This window comes from Sus scrofa, chromosome 13 (genome assembly GCF_054392235.1).
Source record: "Sus scrofa isolate SSC_HxYL_T2T_F1_AM1 chromosome 13, Sscrofa_HxYL_maternal_Yorkshire_Landrace_v2.0, whole genome shotgun sequence".
Taxonomy (NCBI): Eukaryota; Metazoa; Chordata; class Mammalia; order Artiodactyla; family Suidae; genus Sus; species Sus scrofa.
Window position 1 is genome coordinate 57095771 of NC_139395.1, and position 19532 is coordinate 57115302.

General features: G+C 38.7%; 1 protein-coding gene across 34 annotated transcripts in view; it reads right to left on the bottom strand.

The window, feature by feature from the left end:
* Window positions 1–19532, bottom strand: part of FHIT (fragile histidine triad diadenosine triphosphatase) — a 1441601-nt gene that overhangs the window by 815727 nt on the left and 606342 nt on the right. The window contains exons 1-2 of one of the 34 annotated variants that reach the window (XM_084988818.1): window positions 16335–16479; window positions 14935–14994 (exon numbers count right to left, since the gene is read on the bottom strand). The exons of the other annotated variants lie outside the window; for them this stretch is intronic. The gene's annotated coding sequence lies outside the window, so the exon portion shown is untranslated. Of the gene's footprint in view, window positions 1–14934; window positions 14995–16334; window positions 16480–19532 lie in introns of those variants that run through there. 34 annotated transcript variants of the gene reach the window in all.

The following is a 19532-nucleotide window of genomic DNA, read 5'->3' on the forward strand; positions in this document are numbered from 1 at the left end:
AAAATACTTACTGGCCAATGTAGCTTGCAGGAGCCTGGCAAGCAAGACCTGCAATTTTGCTCTTTAAGGCACATCCTGAGGAGCATTGCTTAGGGTACTAAATAACTCTAGTGAATGAATGGCACAGCCACAAGCTGTTATTAAGAATACTGAATAATGTATTACCAAACTAAGATCAAGAAAAAACTGTCATCCAGGGGAAAGAGATTAATATAAATTTTCCTTCAGAGTAGTAGATTACGCAGGAGTCTTTTGGCTTCTGAGGAGAATTTGAGAAAATTTTAAAGTATACAGGAAATTGCAAATACTCTGGGAGCAAAAACAGGTCCTCAGATCGGTTACCTGGGGAAATGCTCAAGACTAAGAACAAAAGACAGTGACTTTTCTCCAAGTGCAGACCTATGGGGGTGGGAATAACAGGCAGGCAAGCTTTAGAGGGCATAGAGGAAGCTTAAGTTTTCGAAAGAAATAGAATTATAATTACAATGGAGCTTATAGGGGTTACACAATAAGCAATACTATTAAGTACCCTCTCTGGAAAGAGAGTGTTCTTTGGAAACTGAATGAGAAAAGATCAGAAAACAAGTTAACAAAGCTATTAGGTAAAGTCCAGCAGAGGAAAAATACCCTTTCATTAGCATCTTCCTTCAATTACAAAATAATGCTGATTTGGGGCAGGGGCAGGGAAGACAAAGGCCTCACGCCCCTCACCCCAGCAAACTTGAACAAATCATCTCTTTGGCCTTGGTTTTCTTTTCTAAAAAAGGGTTGGAACAAGATCAGGTTTCCTCAAGTTTGTTCTGGAAGATTTAACAGGTATCACATGAAGAAAATGTTCCATGTTCAAACGGATCTGGGAAAGGGCTGAATAATCCAACTACAAAGGTTTCTTCCTTTTAGCATTTGGCAGGAGGTTAACTCTATCAGTGTTGTTGGTTCCAAGAGGGGACGCTCATCTATCTGCAGCATTTCCCCAGATGTACAATTCTTTGAGGACAGACCATACCAAGTGACTAGGGGTTTTTTGAACTCACATTAGAAAATTCTGGATTACAAAGATATTATAGGACCCTTTCTGGAGTTAAAGAGTCTGATTTCTAAAATGTGGTCACTTGAAACTAATACTACAAGATAACCCACCAATAGCCAACTGACTAAGGTATCAATTAGAAGTATTTGGGCAGAAATTAGATGCAAAATCTCCAATTTCAAAGCAGGACAGAAAAGCAATAAGTGTCATTGTTCTCTAAACAGAGAGAGAAAATTCCGTCGATTTTCATTATTCCAAGCTGAGTATCTTGACTACATTCTCTGTGTGTGTCATAAATAATATTTATTCTATTTATTGGATATGTCCATCACATCCTAGCCTTTAGGTATATTTACAAAATAATATTGGAGGTGGGGGTTAGATTGTTGGTAACATAATAACTTCAAAGTCCACAGCCAACATTTTAAAAAACACCATGCTTCCCACCCCTATCCTGGTGTCCAACTGAGATTTATTAGTATTCTCCATGTCACCCATGCCCTGGAGTTTCTCTTCATTCCCCTCACACAACTCCGACCCCCCCACATCTTTGAATATATAAAACAAAAACCATATGACCCATTGACAGAAAGGATAGAAGCCTTTACATGGGGTAGAGGATGAGATTCACTGCACTATTTCTTTTGACCTGGGTCAAAAGTCCCTTAAACAACATGGTGTAGAAAGAGCCCAAAGCTGTCTGAGGAGACGTAAAAAGGAAAGCAGTAGTGGGATCAGATGTCAGGACCATTTCATCAACAACTAGGGGAATTATTTAACCACCACCACCACCACAGCACTGTAAAAATCTGCCTGCGAGGCTTGTTCCCCTCCCACTAGCCTCCAGCCTCCCTCTCTTGCTACCTAGGACTCTAGACATGATCTTCCCAAGCCAAGGACTGACCTGCAGGAGCCATCCCTAGGAAACAGAAGAGACAACACGCACTCAGCTCTCTCCCTGGCTTTTTTTAAGAGAAAGAATCACCAGCTGCCCCCAGTTAAAGGCTGGAAGGAGGACAGAGTCAAACAACTCTCAGCACCTGGATTCTGACCTTTCTCCCTCCAGAGAGCTGAAGATTCTTCCATTTAGGTCTTGCATACTTTCTACTACTGTGTTCTACTTCTTAATTAAAAATGAAACATTATGGGTGGGAGAATTAGAAGGGATGAGAAGTCTGGGGAAATCTGTGAGATTATCCTAGCCCTCTCCTTTTCCCCCACTTTCTGCTTTCTCACTTTCTGCCTTTTCTTGCAAAGGAACAAGGGAAGCAACTTCTTCAAAGCCACATAAGCCTGTGATTAGCTAACAAATGGCCAGCTTTACCCTTGCATCTACTTCTCCATCTTCTCTCTTTACCTTAGCTTTTCTTAAAAACTCTTCCAGCTGACTTTGAGCAGAGATCAGTGTGACACTAACTGGTGCCACACTGGCTTCACGTGCTCCACATGGGGTAACAGGGCACAGCTGCAGCAGGTGCTAAGTACTTAGAAAAGCAGCCAGCTACAGCTGAGAAAGGTGCCTTGTGGAATGCCCAAGAGTCCTATGTTCCCCTCCTAATCCCTCAAGAATTATAGCCTGAGAATGGAAACAACTTTAGGATGTTAAAGAGTCCATCCTTGGACAACAATCCATACTTTGACTACACCATGGTCCAACTGATAACTATGGAGTCATAGGCTTACTTACATGTATAGACCTGGATATCCCCCTTGTTCCTAAGTTAAAAACAAAGCTCCATCAATTGACCAATATTTATAGAGGGCCCCTTGTTCATCCTCTATTGTTCCTTCAACCTGACAGGCTAAGGAAACTCAAGGCAGACATTCCAGTCTTCTCAGAACCGCCCCCCCACCACTTTCTTCCTGCCTCATCTATGTTTTATCAGAGCATATTTCACATTGTATTCCCCTTATTTATGTGCTTGTCTCCCAGTTGTCTATAAGCCTTCTGAGGTTGGGAACACTGCTTGTCTCATCTTAATAGCCCCAAGAATACAGATGACAGCAAAACCATTGGAAGGAGTGAACAGTGAATAAATGAATGAGAAACAGAATTGTAAATGATCCAGCAAACCCATTCTTGAGCATCCATCCAGAGAAACTATAATTCTAAAAGATATATGCTCCACAATGCTCATAGTACCACTATTTGCAAGAGCCAAGAGAGAAGCAACCTAAATGTCCATTGACAGACAAATGGGTAAGGAAGCTGTGGTACATATATACAATGGAATATTACTCAGCCATAAAAAAGAATGATATAATGTCATCTGCAGCAACATGGATGGTACCAGAGATTATCATACTAAGTGAATTAAGTTGGACAGAGAAAGACAAACAGCATATGGTATCACTTATATGTGGGATGTAAAAAAAAAAAAGATACAAATGAACTTATTTACAAAACAGAAACAAACTTAGACTTCAAAAACTAACTTATGTTTATCAAAAGGGATGGGGGGGTGGGGATGGATTGGGAGTTTGGGACTGGCCTATGAACACTATTGTATATGGAACAGATGGTCAACAGGGACCTGATGTATAGCACAGGGAACTCTACCCAATATTCTGTGATAATTTATAAGGGAAAAAAAAATCTTAGAAAAGAATACACCTCTTAAGGTTGATTATCTGTGTATACATATAACTAAATCACTGTTTGTATAGCAGAAACTATCACAACATTGTAAATCAACTGTAGTTCAATAAAACTTAAAAAAAAAAAATCTTAGCCTCCAAAGACTTGACCTTCTAGTAGGTAAAACAAGACATACAGCAAGATAGCTGAGACAAGGAGGTAAGTGATAAAGGTCAGAGTAAGAATTGAGGGAGAAAAGGATCTCTAGACTTGGCTAAGAAGGTAGATGACAAGCTAGTTAGGAACATGAGTATGAATCAGATGTGCACTGGTGCAGAAACTGGGATGAGAAGGTAGTGCTTGCAAGGAAGGGAAGTTCAGGCCCAGGATCTACTGAGATAAGGAAATCAGAAAGGTAAGCTGAGATCCAGATAGACTTTCAATATCAAGCAAAAGATTCTAATTTTCTTTTGTCTAGACATTAGAGAAGGAAATATTAATATTATAGTAATATTAATATTGGTAATTAGTAATTAGATTAATAGTATAAGGAATATTAATCTGGGTATGATATTCAGGAGGATGCAGTGGACTGGAACTAGAGGCAGGGAGATCCATCAAATGAAGAAACCAGCTTACAGAGCAGTGGAAGAAATCTTTACCAGTTAGGTATTTTAAATAAGATTTTCATTTGAAAGAATAAGAGTTAAGCATTCACATTAACAGAGAACAACTGGCATCAGAGACAGAAGTCATGGATCAAATGGGAACTTAGAAATATATATTCTAACTTTAATTCTCAGTCAGCTCAAGAAAAGTCTGCACCTCTTAAGGTTGTTTATCTCAGGAAATAGAATTCATTTCTGAATAGTCTGTGTAAATGATCTTGGATAAAGGTATGTAAGAGCAGTGCTAAAAACACAAATGATGGATGGTGGGCACCAAAAACTAGCAACGGGGGAAGCCATTACCACCACTACTGCTGAAGGACAGGGGAGGAATAGTGTTACTCAAGGCCAGTGACCAGTCTCCCTGGAGGCCAAACTGCGAAGAGGGAGCTGCAGTAAGAGATGAGGCTGTGAGGCAAAAGAGAGGGGGTAAGAAATATCCTGGCTTTGTTCTCAGCCACCCTCCAAACCTGTACTGAAGCCTCCCACTGCGTGCAGGGGATGCAGGACATGGCAGGGTGGGGAGTAGCCCCAGTGAAATGGAGATTAATCAACACAGGTGCTATGAGAGGGGGTAAATCCGAGTGTTGGGGCAAGAGGGTTGTTAGAAATTTAAGATTATGATTATTACAACCAAATTTTTTTTTTTTTTGTCTTTTTTGTCTTTTGTTGTTGTTGTTGTTGCTATTTCTTGGGCCGCTCCCGCGGCATATGGAGGTTCCCAGGCTAGGGGTTGAATCAGAGCTGTAGCCACTGGCCTACGCCAGAGCCACAGCAACGCGGGATCCGAGCCGTGTCTGCAACCTACACCACAGCTCACGGCAACGCCGGATCGTTAACCCACTGAGCAAGGGCAGGGACCGAACCCGCAACCTCATGGTTCCTAGTCGGATTCGTTAACCACTGCGCCACGACGGGAACTCCCCAAATTTTTTTTTAAGTGGAAGGCAAGGTACAGATATTTTCCTAGGGCGAAAAGATAAGGAAATGGAAAATCTGAGAGATCTGGAAGAGGGGTTCCAGAGAAAGCTCTGTGATTACTAAATGCCAAGGGTCTGGTGTCTGGGAATGCCCCAGGGAAAAAAAACACAGCAAAAGGGATGCAATGAAACATGATCATTCTTTAGGATTCAATAACATGTAATGATAAAATAGTTCCTTTGCCCCTGAGTCCTAGGAGCATAAAGAAATCTGGGACAATCTGTTCCCTTACCACATCAGAAAAGCAGCTTTTTGTTTCAAAAGGTCTGTGGTGAAACACAATTCCGTGACGTTAATCAATTTATTTCAATTGACAGTGAAACATAAATGAAAGGTCCCCATTTCAGAAAAGGCCATGGAAATGTGAAGACATTATTATTTCCAAGCTAAGAGAAGAGGCGAGATTCTCTGCCAGGCACATTTCGAAAGGTTCAATCAGCCAGGGCAGGGGAATAGATTTAAAATAGAAAAGTAATGGGAAAAGGGCTTTCCTCTTGACGGAGATGGTGACTGATGAGAAACCATCTCTCTGGAGCCAACTCTATTAATACCTATTTTTCTAGGCAGTTTGGAAAGTTCGAAAACCTGCATACTTCTCCCCATTTCCTACAGCTTATGAGTCTAATTACATGTTTGTATTCATACATATACTTATGTATACATATTGGTCATCCACTGATAATGGCATATCCAACACAGAGATCACCATCTTAAAAAAGATCTAAGTACAGGAAAACATCTGTATCCTGTTTATCAAAGAAATAAAAAGGAAAATATTGGCCCCAAGTTATAATACCCAATTCAATGATTCATTCAGTTATTCAATAGATATTTATAGTGCATTTACCCTATCATAAGCATAGGGCCTGGCACTTCGTGGTTCTGGCTCTTTTAAATGAACACTGAGCCAGAGTTCAGGAAGCAAGCTCTCATATACAAAATTTTAGAGCTGCATTCCAGCAGCAATTTGAAAAATCAAGTGCATAGGCTTCTCAGATGTCTAGAAGCTACCCAGATTCCCCTCCCCTTAATTTATCCCCGTTTAGCTAGGTGCCTCACACTCTCTTGTAGGTCAAAAATAACAGGGACAATTCAATGCCTTATGACTGCCCATTAAAAATCTAAATTAGGTGTATTCAGATTGAAGCTGCAGTAGTATTTTAATCAAAGTACACTAAATAAGGCAGCTGGTAATAAATGTCTTAATAAATATGTAGTCAATGGTGCATTTAATTGGATGGCAGCGTCCACTTTCAAATAACCCAAAAATTGAATTTTGTAAGAATAAAGATGCAGAGTCAACCTCTCTCATGCTGTTCTTAAGAAATATATTTGCACACTTGGAAGACATCAGGGCCAAGAAGCTTTCTTTCATATTTGAATTTGGTTGAAAAGGTTTGTTACTTATTTCAAACAATGACTGTATATACTTACCCAACTACCCCAGGACATTTACGAAAACAAGATGCTCTGTCTTAATGAGGTGAGCTTTAGAGTCACATTTGAATCATTAGATGCCTCATTAGCTGCTATGAAAACAGAGTTCAATCTTCTGTTTTCCCTTTTCTAATATTAGCTAACAATAATTCAATTGCCTCAATAACTTCAGGTGACTCCAATTTCATAGCAAGCTCTTTGAAAGGCTAGAGGTCACTTTAAGTTCCTAAAGGCTTGTGACTAAGTGTGTTTAAACCACTTTATGTGGCTCCAGCCCAACATCATGCACTAAGGGGAGGAAGATGATAAAAGATCAACATATCTTCCAAAATATGTTTCAAAACACAGGGAATGGACATTTAAATTCACAGACAGGGATAGAGAACTGCAACCTGGTTATGTATCTAGTTTGTAAATATTTACATTATCTGCCCTTTCTTATCCAACCTATAATTTAAAATGGGGAAAAAATGGATCTTATACTTTTCATTTGCTGGAAACTAGCCAGTTTAATTTCTACCTTACGCAGAACACAGTCTTTTCATGTGGCAAACATTTTAAGTATAAAAGAAAACTAGTTGGAAAGTTAATATAAAACAAAGTATTTCAACTGTATATAAAATAAATAAACAATAAGGACCGACTGTATAGTACAGGGAACTATATTCAATATCATATAATAACCTGTAATGGAAAAGAATCTGGAAAAGAGTGGAAAAAGAAGTCTTCTCTGCCTGAAAGTGAATCACAATCACTTTGCTATATGCCTAAAATTAACACAATACTGGAGTTCCCTTTGTGACTCAGGGGTTAATGAATCCGACTAAGAACCATGAGGTTGCAGGTTCGATCCCTGGCCTTGCTCAGTGGGTTAAGGATCCGGTGTTGCTGTGAGCTGTGGTGTAGGTCACAGAAGCAGCTTGGATCTGCCATTCCCGTGGCTGTGGAGTAGGCCAGCAGCTACAGCTCTGATTAGACCCCTAGCCTGGGAACCTCCATATGCCACGAGAGCGGCCCTGGAAAAGACAAAAAAAAAAAAAAAAAAGCCCACAACACTGTAAATCAATTATACTTCAATTAAACACACACACACACACACACACACACACACACACACTCTACCACCAACAGTTAACTCCAAAGAGAAAATGAATGTGACCTGTTGATCCTTATTTTAGTATTCTGAAGCACGTGAAAAATTTAATGAGGGAGACATACCCTATCACCACTTAAAAAAATCAGAGAATTTATAAAAATGTTTCTGTATTTATTTGTATAGGCACAGTTCCAAATTTTTTTTTTCCACTATTGGGGAGAGCTAATGCCTAGAAAACATTTCCTAGATGTGTTTTTTCGTATACCATGTTTTTGAGCATGAAATTAATTCCAAGTAAAGAAATAAAATACTCAAAAAAGAAAAGTAGTTTTATGAGCTGACCTTTAATGTTATTTCAAGAGACACTATCATAGATCCTTGGTTCTGGTTTTCATGCATCTGCAATTATCCTTTCACCCATCTCTTATGGCAGAGACTCAAACATAGTTGTGTATGGAAAACTTCCAGATCATAAATATGATGTGTATATTGACTAAGTTAATGCACTGGAGGAAAAAAATCATTGTTTCCTGGGAATTCTGAAATCAATGATCACAGTTTGGTTCAAGTAAAGTAACACATAGGTATACAGATATATAGATATATATATACAGATATATAGATATACACATATATATGTACACACAAAAATATACTGCATACATATATACACAAATACATATGCATACAGATATATAAATATATAGTATTATATATATATACACATACAGATACATACACATATATATGTGTATACAGATATATACACATACAGATACATACACATATATATGTGTATACAGATATATACACATATATATGTACACACACAGAGATATATAAGTATGCAGGGTTTTTTTTTTTTAGTTGATGGAGTTGCTTACATTACCTAAACTGTTATGATAGCTGGGGATAAACCTTGTTTCAATTTTGAGAAGGGGAAATTTTGTATTCTCTCCAGAGTGAAAAAAGAAGCCTCTCTATGTCAGCCAGACACTTCAGAGGAACATTAACATCTTGAGATTTTTAGCAAATTAACAGCCCAGGTAACAAAATGCAAGGAACTCTGGCCAGTCGCTTACTCACTCTGTAGGATCTGGCCACTTCTCCATGTATTCCCACCATACTAAATGGAGCATGAGTCATTTGAGTAATGAGTCAGAAAATGTTTAGCAGCCTCAGTGCAACAGCAGACGTGATGGTTAAGATAAATTTCAGAGGTATTAGGATGGCATTTTCATTTTTACTCTAAGCAGACCATATCTCTTGACAGTGATGAACAAAATTCTTCCCTCCTTCCCAGGAGACAGAAGTTATGCTATTTCAAGGCACAGTCTAGCCCTAAGATTTAAAATTTCAAGAAAAAACAATTGTGGGAGGCAAAGGCAGTGTACAGAGGTCCTCAAATGGTGCCTTATTCTAAGTTAGTTTTGTGAAATTCTGTCTAATGGATTCTGTGGTCACTTCAGTGACTCCACCCTCAAGTACTACAGGGCTTCATTAAAAAGAAAATGCTTAAGTGAAAAAAAAAAGTTTAAAAAGAAATGAATTTTGGAAATCAGTGAAATTAATAGATCATCAGATATTTTAATTCACAATGCCTAGATTATCACACCAGGGATTACCATTAGGCTTTGGTTTTAATCACAGTAGCACTGTTAGCTAATCTATTTCTTTTCAACGCCTGTGATACCACTGAATCCCAATTTATCATTAATTAATTGCCAATTTTGTCCTGCCAGTTGTTGCAAAAATCCAGTTATAGCTGTGGATTGTTGAATGACATCATGGAGGCAGTGTAAAGTAATGTACAGTATTATCAGTTTGAGGTTTACGAGCCCTGAGTTGGAGTATTGTTTTGCCGATTCACTAGCTCAGGCAACACCACTGTCTCCATGCAATAACTCTCTTCCTTTATAGGTTTCATCTTGCACGACGATTCCTATCAACTAGTTAAGGCTTGGGGAGTGGTTAGGCAGGATGCTGAAGGATGGAGTACCATTCTTGATGAGCGATGCCCACCAAGGGTGTTCTGGGGGAGGCAGGGGAATTGGTGGCAATTTTGTCCTGTATTTGCTGTTCATTGACTAGAGTACTGCTGCTCAGATGTGTACACAGATCACCAGGGATCTTTTTAAAATGTAGATTCTGATTCAGTAAGTCTGGGTAGTGATATCACAAATTTCTAACAGGAGCCCAGGTAATGCTGATACCAGTGGTTCAGGGACAATCTGACTGAATATATCAGCTCTCTCATTGGTCTTTCTTTGTCTGTTTGTCTGTCTCTGTCTTTCATATAAACACACATACATGAACACTCTCCCTATTTGGACATATGAAAAAGTGTTTACCAAATGCCAGGAATAGTGATAAGCACATTAATTAATGATTTCACTTAACTTACTTAATTTTCAACCATCTTATTGCCACCACCCCCAAAAGGCAGCTAAAAGTTTCCAGGTAAGGAAATGAAGATTTAAGGAGGGTAACTAATTTGCCTAACATCATGGAGCCGATAAATAGTCAAGATGAGACTTGAACCCAGAGACGAACACCAGTACCTTTGTTCTAGACCGCTATTATATCTTGTCTCAATATCATAACAACATGGGGAAGCCTATTTGTGCCAGTCCCTAGACTATTTCACACATACTATCTCTTAACAACACTAGGAGGTAGGTACTATCATTATTTTTATTTTACAGATAACAAAATTAATTAACCTTTAACAGCCTCAAACTCAGCAGAACTATAGCAATTCTTATTTAAGCAAAAGATTAAATCAATAAAATATCTATAGTGAACTAAACACAAGTAACCATATATTAATAAGAAAATTTAGCAGCATGTATAATCACTAGCCTAAAAAACATTCATGACTATCAGTGAATACTTAGAAAATATTCTTTTATAAATTCATGCTATGTTAAGGCATTTTTGTCAGGTGAGCCCAAATGCCTCTGTACAGTTTAGCCGTGAGGTTATCAAAGTCTAAATAATTACTGGCCCTAAACAGAACCCATCAGTGGAATTTATAGTTGGAGAGGTAGCCAAGAATCATTTCTTATCACCCTCTTTTACTACCTATAAGATCCTTCTTTATTAACAAGCTAATGAAAAAAGATTGTATCAGTAAATTTCTCTGGAGATTAGATTCCAATACAAGCAGATGACAACAGAGGCTGCGCTTCCGCATGCTCAAGAAGAGCAAATGCCATAGTAACAGGAGAACAGGATTTTTGCTTTACTTTGTTCAAAAACAAGTTTGTTTAAAAAACAAAAGTTTTAAAGCAGTCAGTAATTATCAACCTTGGCTGCAGGCCGGACTTTATGTGCAGTGTGTGGAGGGGACTTTAAAAATAAAATACTGATGCCTAGATCCCACCCCTAGAGATTGTGATTTAATTGAACTGAGGTGCAACATAGGCATCAAGATGGTTTAAAGCATCTTAGTTTGCTTTTGTGAAACTTAGGTGAGAATTACTTGATTAAAAGCAATGCCTGTACCACACGGGAGTTGAGGGTGGGGGGAGGCGGAGAGGGGATGACTATCAAAGGAATGAATGTCTAAGTGGTGAGAGCCATCATCAGATTAGAGCATACTGGCACATTGGGAGAGTTTTATCCCTGAAAACATGCTTAAATTTAATAAGCAGATAATCGTAACAGAAAAGAATTTTAAAGAACATTTGTTGCACAGTCTTTACTAACAAAATGATTTTCTCCCCTTACCAGAATTGTTTCCACTGGAGGGCAGTCTCCTCTTGGGAAGAAATGAATGGGGACACAAACTTCTCAGGAGACAAAGGTTTAATTATTGACTGAGAGTTTAACACTTGCATGAGTTTCATTTCAAGACAATTTCCAGAAATTAGAGTGTTAGGGGTGAAAAGAATTTGTATTCTATGTCAAGATACTGCCAAATTAGATATATCTCTCTGCTAAAGCTAAAAGGATAGAGGCCTAACCCAAAACATAAATAGGCACAAAATATAAATATGGAAAGCCCTGAAGTATAGAGACATAATAATAATAACAAAGTATAAACAAAAAGTAACACATTATATATTTACTATGTGTCAGATTCTGTGGTAAGCAATGAAAATATTTTACTTGATACTCAGAATAAATCTATACTGTATAGGTAAGAAAACTGAAGATGAGAACTATGAAACGTGTCCACAACCATACATCAAATAAGGGGCGGAGCTAGGATATGACCTTCATCTGTCTGACTCCAAAGCCAGACCTTGTAACCATCAGTGATACACCTTTTACTGAGCAGAAGTGTCTAGGGAGTTCCTGTAGTGGCGCAGTGGTTAACGAATCTGACTAGGAAAGATGAGGTTGCGGGTTTGGTCCCTGCCCTTGCTCAGTGGGTTAAAGATCCGGCGTTGCCGTGAGCTGTGGTGTAGGTTGCAGACGCAGCTCGGATCCAGCGTTGCTGTGGCTCTGGCGTAGGCCAGTGGCTACAGCTCCGATTGGATCCCTAGCCTGGGAACCTCCATATGCCGCGGGAGCGGCCCAAAGAGATAGCAAAAAGACCAAAAAAAAAAAAAAAAAAAAAAAAAAGTGTCAGAGTCTCTGGGCAGCTAGAGCCCACTCAAATCGGAACACATCAACATGCCAGCTGAAAAAGAACTTTCTTCACCTTAGGTTATTAAAACAAAACAAAACAATCAAAAAGGAAGGGATTCAGGCAAAGTAAGAAATTCCTTATTCTTCTTCCTGTTTTTCATATTCTGAGCCATTTGTGGTTCTCTCCATTCCCTTTTGCAAATACTTTCAATCTCATTATGGATGAATTTGGCTTTCTTATTGCTATGTCTTCAGTCATCAGACAGAACCTTGAACCAGCTGATCATATTTCCTCAGAGACTGAGTTCCTAGAGCAGGGGTTGGCAAATGATTTCTGTAAAGGGTCAGATAGTGAGTATTTCAGGTTTTGTAGGCCCCATATTCTCTTTTGCATCTACTCAGCTCTGCTGGTACAGCATGAAAGCAGCAGATGATATGATAATATAGATGATAGATGATATGAACAAAAGGGCAAGGCTGTGTTCCAATAGAACTTTATTTATGGTCATGGAAACTATCATTTTCATGTGTCACAAATGATTATTCCCCTTTTGATTTTTTCAACCATTCAAAAATGTAAAAACCAATCTGAGCTCATGGGCCACAGAAAAACAGGCAGTAAGCTAGATTTGAGTGATGGAGCATCCTTGGCCAGCCCCTGCCCTGCATGACAAGGTGTCCTATGTTAAAGGCACTTGCCATAATGCAAAGTTTTTGCCATGTTCAAAGATCTCATCTGGCAAGGGCTCCACACTCAAAGAGCAGAAGTATCCACAGCTACCAATGTGTCAGAATCACTTGCCTTCCATAATATTTGCCTTTTTAATATTACGTACAAATTCTCTACAAGTATCTGAGTTAAATCACCAGCTTTCTCTGCAGTATTATAAAAGACAAATAATAGCAGTATAAACTGATATTTTAAAACATTTTATCACACACCATTATAATATATTCCATCTTATAAACACTTCTTGAGAAAGGATTCTAAAATCTGAGATCTGAAAGGGAACCTAAAGAGCATAAAGGCTGACTGTTTTCAAAAGGCATTCTCCAGAGTCTGCAAGAAGAGCCTCACAGGTATCCCCCAGAAATACTCCACGCAATGGCGTGGGGTTAAGAAATTAGGCAGGGGTGTGCTGGCACCAGCTCCCACTGGCTCATGAGAACTGCCTGTTACATTTTCTAGATTTTGTGAGCTGGGTGATGTCAGGTTGATAAACTGAAATCAGCTATGGTGGAAACATTTACCCCATGAAATCCCCAAATTCTCCAATGCTGCATATCAAGATTTTTTTTTTCCTCTAAGAGTCAGTTGTTAATTATTTATCAGCACACCACTGCCTGTTACCCCCTTCCAACAAAGAAGCTCCTCAGATCTGTTTTACACACAGAGACACACACAAACACACACACACACACTCATGAACTAGGGAGGCAATATCAGTGTGTCCAGATGAAGGTAGGTATGGCCCTAGGCCATAAACAAGTGGGAATTACAGCACCACTTTGTATCATTCTTAAGCCCCTGTTCCCTTGGGAATCCCAAATGCACTCTCATTTTGCATGAAGTATGGTCAACTGGAGAGTTAAGGAATTCAGACGCTTTGCCTAGGACAAAAGAGTTATCAGAATCTATTGTCTCCTCTAATTATATGTGTTCATCCAACATGGAAGAGGAGAAAGAAACTGCAGAGGACTGAACTCCATTGTACAACTGTGATCCAAAATGTGCCATTTCCATTTCTGCATAAGGCTAGCTAATTATCCACAAAGCTCCAGCCCATTTCCTTTTTTCTTTGTTTTTCTATTGCTATTGCAGAACAAAGATCCTTACAATGTAATAACTAGCAATGCCCTAATGTTCCTGGGCTCTATGTGTTTGTTTTTAGGTAAGAGAGCTCTCTGATTATTCTTGGTTCTTGGTCTCACTCCACTAAACTACATGAGCCCATAAACCTAATCTAAACAAATCATTTTGAATTTATTTTTTTTGTATTTTCTACCTTCATCTTAGTTTTGCATCACTTCAGGCATCAACAAAACCATATTAGTCAACCCTTTCCCTTTAGCTTTGCTAGATGAGAAAATAAAAAAAGAACATTTACATTTACTAGTTGAGCTGGAATATCTAAAGGGGGATTATATCCCTCCCTATTTGTCAGTAAATATGAAAACAGTTCATATAAGAAGAGGCTAAAGCTGAGTGGTCTATACCTAACTCTGAAACAGATTTCTCTCTAAGCATTAGAAAAGAATACTCAGGACTCGAATGTTCCTGAGACTTCTCAACAACAGATTCATGCATAATCAGAAATGTGTAGACGCTAATAAATCTGCCTCTCCAATCTTCAGAAAGCAATTTCTGGAGCCAGACACAGATGTATTTTGTTGGAGTTCTGTTAGAACTCCTTACATTATATGGCCATGGCGGTATTCGCCCTGGGGTTATACAACACGATTTTAATAATTTATTTATGGACTCACTTGATATTATTTTTCATTCAGATCCATAACTAGTTACACATTCTATAACAAAATATTTAAATGAAATTCTGAGACTCACAAAATCTTGCAGTGAAGGCAAGGAAGATCCATCAGTGCTCGGTGAGTCAACAGAGGGCACCTACAAATTAAACCAGGCTTGGTACTCAAAGGCACATCTCAACATAAAGGTAACACCTCAAAACATAAATTCTCACTCCAGTTACTTTTCAAGACAAATCTTCCAGCCATCTCTTTTTTCTTCTTTGATTGGTTCACAGATAAGAGAGCAGGATCTATTATCTGGAGCCCTCCCTGGGTTCTGTGGAACATTATTATGAGATTACAGTCACTTCAGTATTTTTTTTTTAAACTTCTGAATTTGACAAAGTCTGGGAGATGCTGATGCTGAGTTTAACCATTTTTCCTTCCTCAGGGACTTCTCAGAGGCTTTAATATGCTTAACATGCATTGAGAACCCCCCAAGAAGGGCAGTACAGTGTACAGCACTTCCCACACGTTTTAAACCAAAAGGACTTTCTTCTCATGGAGCACCTCAAGAGACGAGCATCCCAGGAGACACAGTCTGGAGAATGCTGGATCTTAGGACAGAGATGAGATTTAAACATGAGCACCAAACACAGAGCCATAGAGACAGGGGGAATTATCTGAAAACCCTCCCGAGTAAGCATGTTGGAAACAGTGAGATGATAAAACAGAGACTGCTGAGTTCTTCCTCACCCATTCCCAGATTCTATTGAAGAAATAAATAAAGGGGGTCAGGGTGGGGGTTCAGCAACCATGGAAGGGAACCTCTTTGATAGTTCCTGTGACGTACCATTTATTCCTCAGAACAGGCAAGTGTGTGCAAATTCATTGAAAGCTTCAAAGTCAGGAATTTAAAACAAAACAAAACAAAAATGAACAAATGAACAAAGAAACAAAAACCTCTGAGCTTCATTTGCAGCTATGGAGAGTCAAATAGAGAGAGGAATTCAAATATTCTGCCTAGGATCACAAATTTTTAGAGAAAAGACATCCTTCCATCTAAGCTCTATAAAAGAAAAGTAATTACTTGATATACATGGGGATAAATAAAGGAATTTTAAGAAATGCTTTGTTTCGTCCCTAGAGTTTAGAGGTAAAGCCTATCTCTAAACACTGGAGATGAACACATCACATAGTTCAACTTTCTCATTTTACAAATGGGAAATCCAGGGCTTGAGGAATTTATGGTCTGATCAAGGTCATGCAAGACATTAGTTAGTGGCAGATTTCTGGATTGCTACTCAGATATCTTAACTAATGGGCTCACTGAGCTAAAGGGAAGGGCCTGACAAGCCCATGTGATTATCTTTGTTTCTATTTCTTGCTCCTTTAATAAAATAATTAGCCACTATTTATGGAGCATGTGATAAATGCCAGGCACATGTTCTCTTATTTTGTCTCTGACCATGGTAATATGGTCAGTTTCATCCTTACTTCATCGCCATGAAGCTGAGAAGTTTCATACCGGGGCCATCATCACACAGCTTGCCAGGGGTAGAATGTGAATCAGGAGGCAAGTCAGCTTAACTCCAAAGCCCTTGTACTTGACTTTCTCTTCTTTCCATTCCTCCTGGCTACTGCCACTCCTCCTCCTTCCATTTCCATTTAAAAGCAGTTGTGATTAAAATCAAAGGTCAGCTGCCTATAACTTAATTCAAATGTTCTTTCTTCCTTGCTTTCAGAGACATATTGCTATCTTCCATCATCCACGTGGACCAAGAAAGATTAAGGCTGAGATGAGTGTGCATAAAATAATCTGGGTCTTCCACAAGCTGGGCACCTTGGAGGGGCCATTCTCTTAGCCTTTAAGGAAACTGAATTTGGTCATATTTCCTTTCTCCCCACATCTACTAAAGAGCAACTGATACAGAATTGATGAACATACTAATAATTTAATACTGATTTCTTTAAAATACGGTCATCATTAAAGGAGGTGCAGAGTCAAATGACTTTGGAATCGAGGGACAGGATATGAAAAATACTGTTCTCTAAATGTCTCAGATGGGAGAGAGGGAGGAAGATACAGAAAGTTCATCTTCATGAGAATCCACTAAGCTGGGGCTTCCTGACCCACCCCAGACTCAGTCAGTCAGCATCTGTGGAGTGGGACCCAGGACTCTGCATTTGAATAAGCTCCCCCGGTGATTATAATTTACACAAAAGTCAACCTAAGAAATTACTTGTAAGTGTATTGCTTATGGGACTCAGATATTGCCCAAGTGTCCTTCAAGAAACTGGAGCTCAGCTACAGAAGGAACTGGTCATGAATATAATACTGTCACATATGGGAGAGAATGTCTGCTGAGTCCAGGAAAGAGTGATGAAAACATTCTTTTAAGAGAGACGGCTCTCTGGGTGGATAGGATCTGCATGGAAGGTGACTCTGGCAGGAGGTATTCCAGAACAAGATTATGCAACAAGACGACTTTCCTTGGTACCAATTTTAAACTCAACAAGAAACTATTCAAATGTCATTTTAAGTTTTTTTTCATAGAAAACATAAAATATGTAAGCACAGGATAAACACATTCAAATAGATTTAAAGCATTCAAAGTAAAATAAAAGAGTCTTCCTTCCACCTCAGCCCTTCCAGGCACATACACCTGTCCCCTCACTTTTAGAAACATACTTTGCAAAGTAACACATAAACATGTTTATCCTTTTCTCTTAATACAATGGGAGGACCACCATTACACAGATAGTTCTCTATCTTTCATTTTCCATCTCAATAACATATCTTGGAGTCCATTCTCTACATTAATATACATATATATATCATACATATAATTCTTTTTAACAGCATCAGTTTCATATCACATAGATATACCATAAGTCATCGAACAAGTTTACACTTGATACTTAGAATCCTTCCATTCTTTGAATGATACTACAAGGAGCACTCTTATTCATATGCCTTTGCCCACATGTCATTTATCTTGAGGACAAATTTATAGAAGCAAAATTGCAAGGGCAAAGGACACATGCATTTTTATATGAGATATTGCCATATTTTCCCTCCACAGAGGTCGTAGCAACTTAAACTTCTATTAATAGCATATGATACAGCTTGTTTCCCCCACACCCTCACCAGTACAGTATATTTCTGATTGTAATTTAATTTGCCACCATGACTTCTTACTGGAGAAAGTGCTGACCGGATAACATGAATGTAATTTGGCAGCTATATTTCTCCTGGAGAATGAACACACTGGCATGCTAATTTATCATCTTCTTATGAGTTAGGTAAGCATGAGTCAGTGGCCTTGACCCTCCTCAACTCTGGGTAAATGTGCAAACTTAAGTTTCGGGACTTGCAAATCTAAATAAACCGTGATGTACCAGGAAACTACACATCTGCAAGGTTGTTGAAAGGAGTCTTCGTTTAATTTTCTCTTTGAAAATTTAGAAATAAACTGCAAAAATCAATATTTCTTCTAATAAGCTAATAATTCAAAATATAAGTAGACTCTAAAAACTTTTTAAATCACTATAAGCAAATTTTCCTTGCTCAGGTCTGCAAGAAGGGAGGAAACTTGTTAGATGCTCTGGACCAAATGTCCTTAACAGACAGCAGGAATTTGATTCAGACAAAATCTACCACAGACTCGATGCTCTGCTTCATGGATTCAGAAGTTAAAATTCATTCTACAGATGTTGTCACTGATTGTCACAACAGAAAATCAGAAGCCCTCCTTACTCATCACCTCTTTACACAACCTCCAGGGAATAACAGACAATATGCTGCTTCTTCCAGTAATTCTTAGGATGTTATTGATTTATTGTTTATTTTTCACTGAGTCCATGCACTTAGGAGGAAACTGGGTATAATATATATGCACTTTCAGAAAGTGGCTTTAATGTTGTAAATAATATCCCTGAACCATTAATGAGTCTTTCAGAGGTGCCTGCTTTGCAACAGAGAATCACTTAAGCACTGGAAATCCAATCAACTAATATTTATTTTGTAACTTTTATATGCAAGCCTAAAATTTTATCCCATAAGTAAAATCTATTTATCCCTCTGGGAAAATGGATTAATTCAACACATATTTCCTGAGTATTTACTAAGGACCAGGCACTGAGCTGGCACCATAGCTCCCAAAGGAAATAAATCAGAGTCCCTGCTGTGGAGTTAGGAACAGTAAGATGGAAGATATAGCCAAGTTGACAGGCGACTTAGTGCACAGGATATACCTAGATGGATCATAGAAAAGGGCTCCTAATCAAGCCTTGAAGGAATCAGGGAGGGCTTCTGGGAGGAAGCAATATAACATGATTCCTAAATAGGATTCAGCCAAGAGAAAAATGAATGGAATCAGGGAAATAACGCTTTGTCATAGAAGTCTACCTAAACCCAATGAAAATAGACAATGGAATGGTATCCACCTGATAGACTGTGAGCCAAGGTCAGTATATATATAGTAGCCCTCATGACACAGGATAAGTTTTCTGAACATCTGAGGCCTCCAATAAGAATAAAAGAAAAGCTTAGCACCACACCACATTTACACATACTCAAACATATTTTTTCCTCCCAAATACTGTAGATTTTCACCAACTCTGAAAACCTGAACAGACATGTTACAGACTCTGGAATATGCTCCCTAATTTCCTCCCTCTGCGCCCACCCCC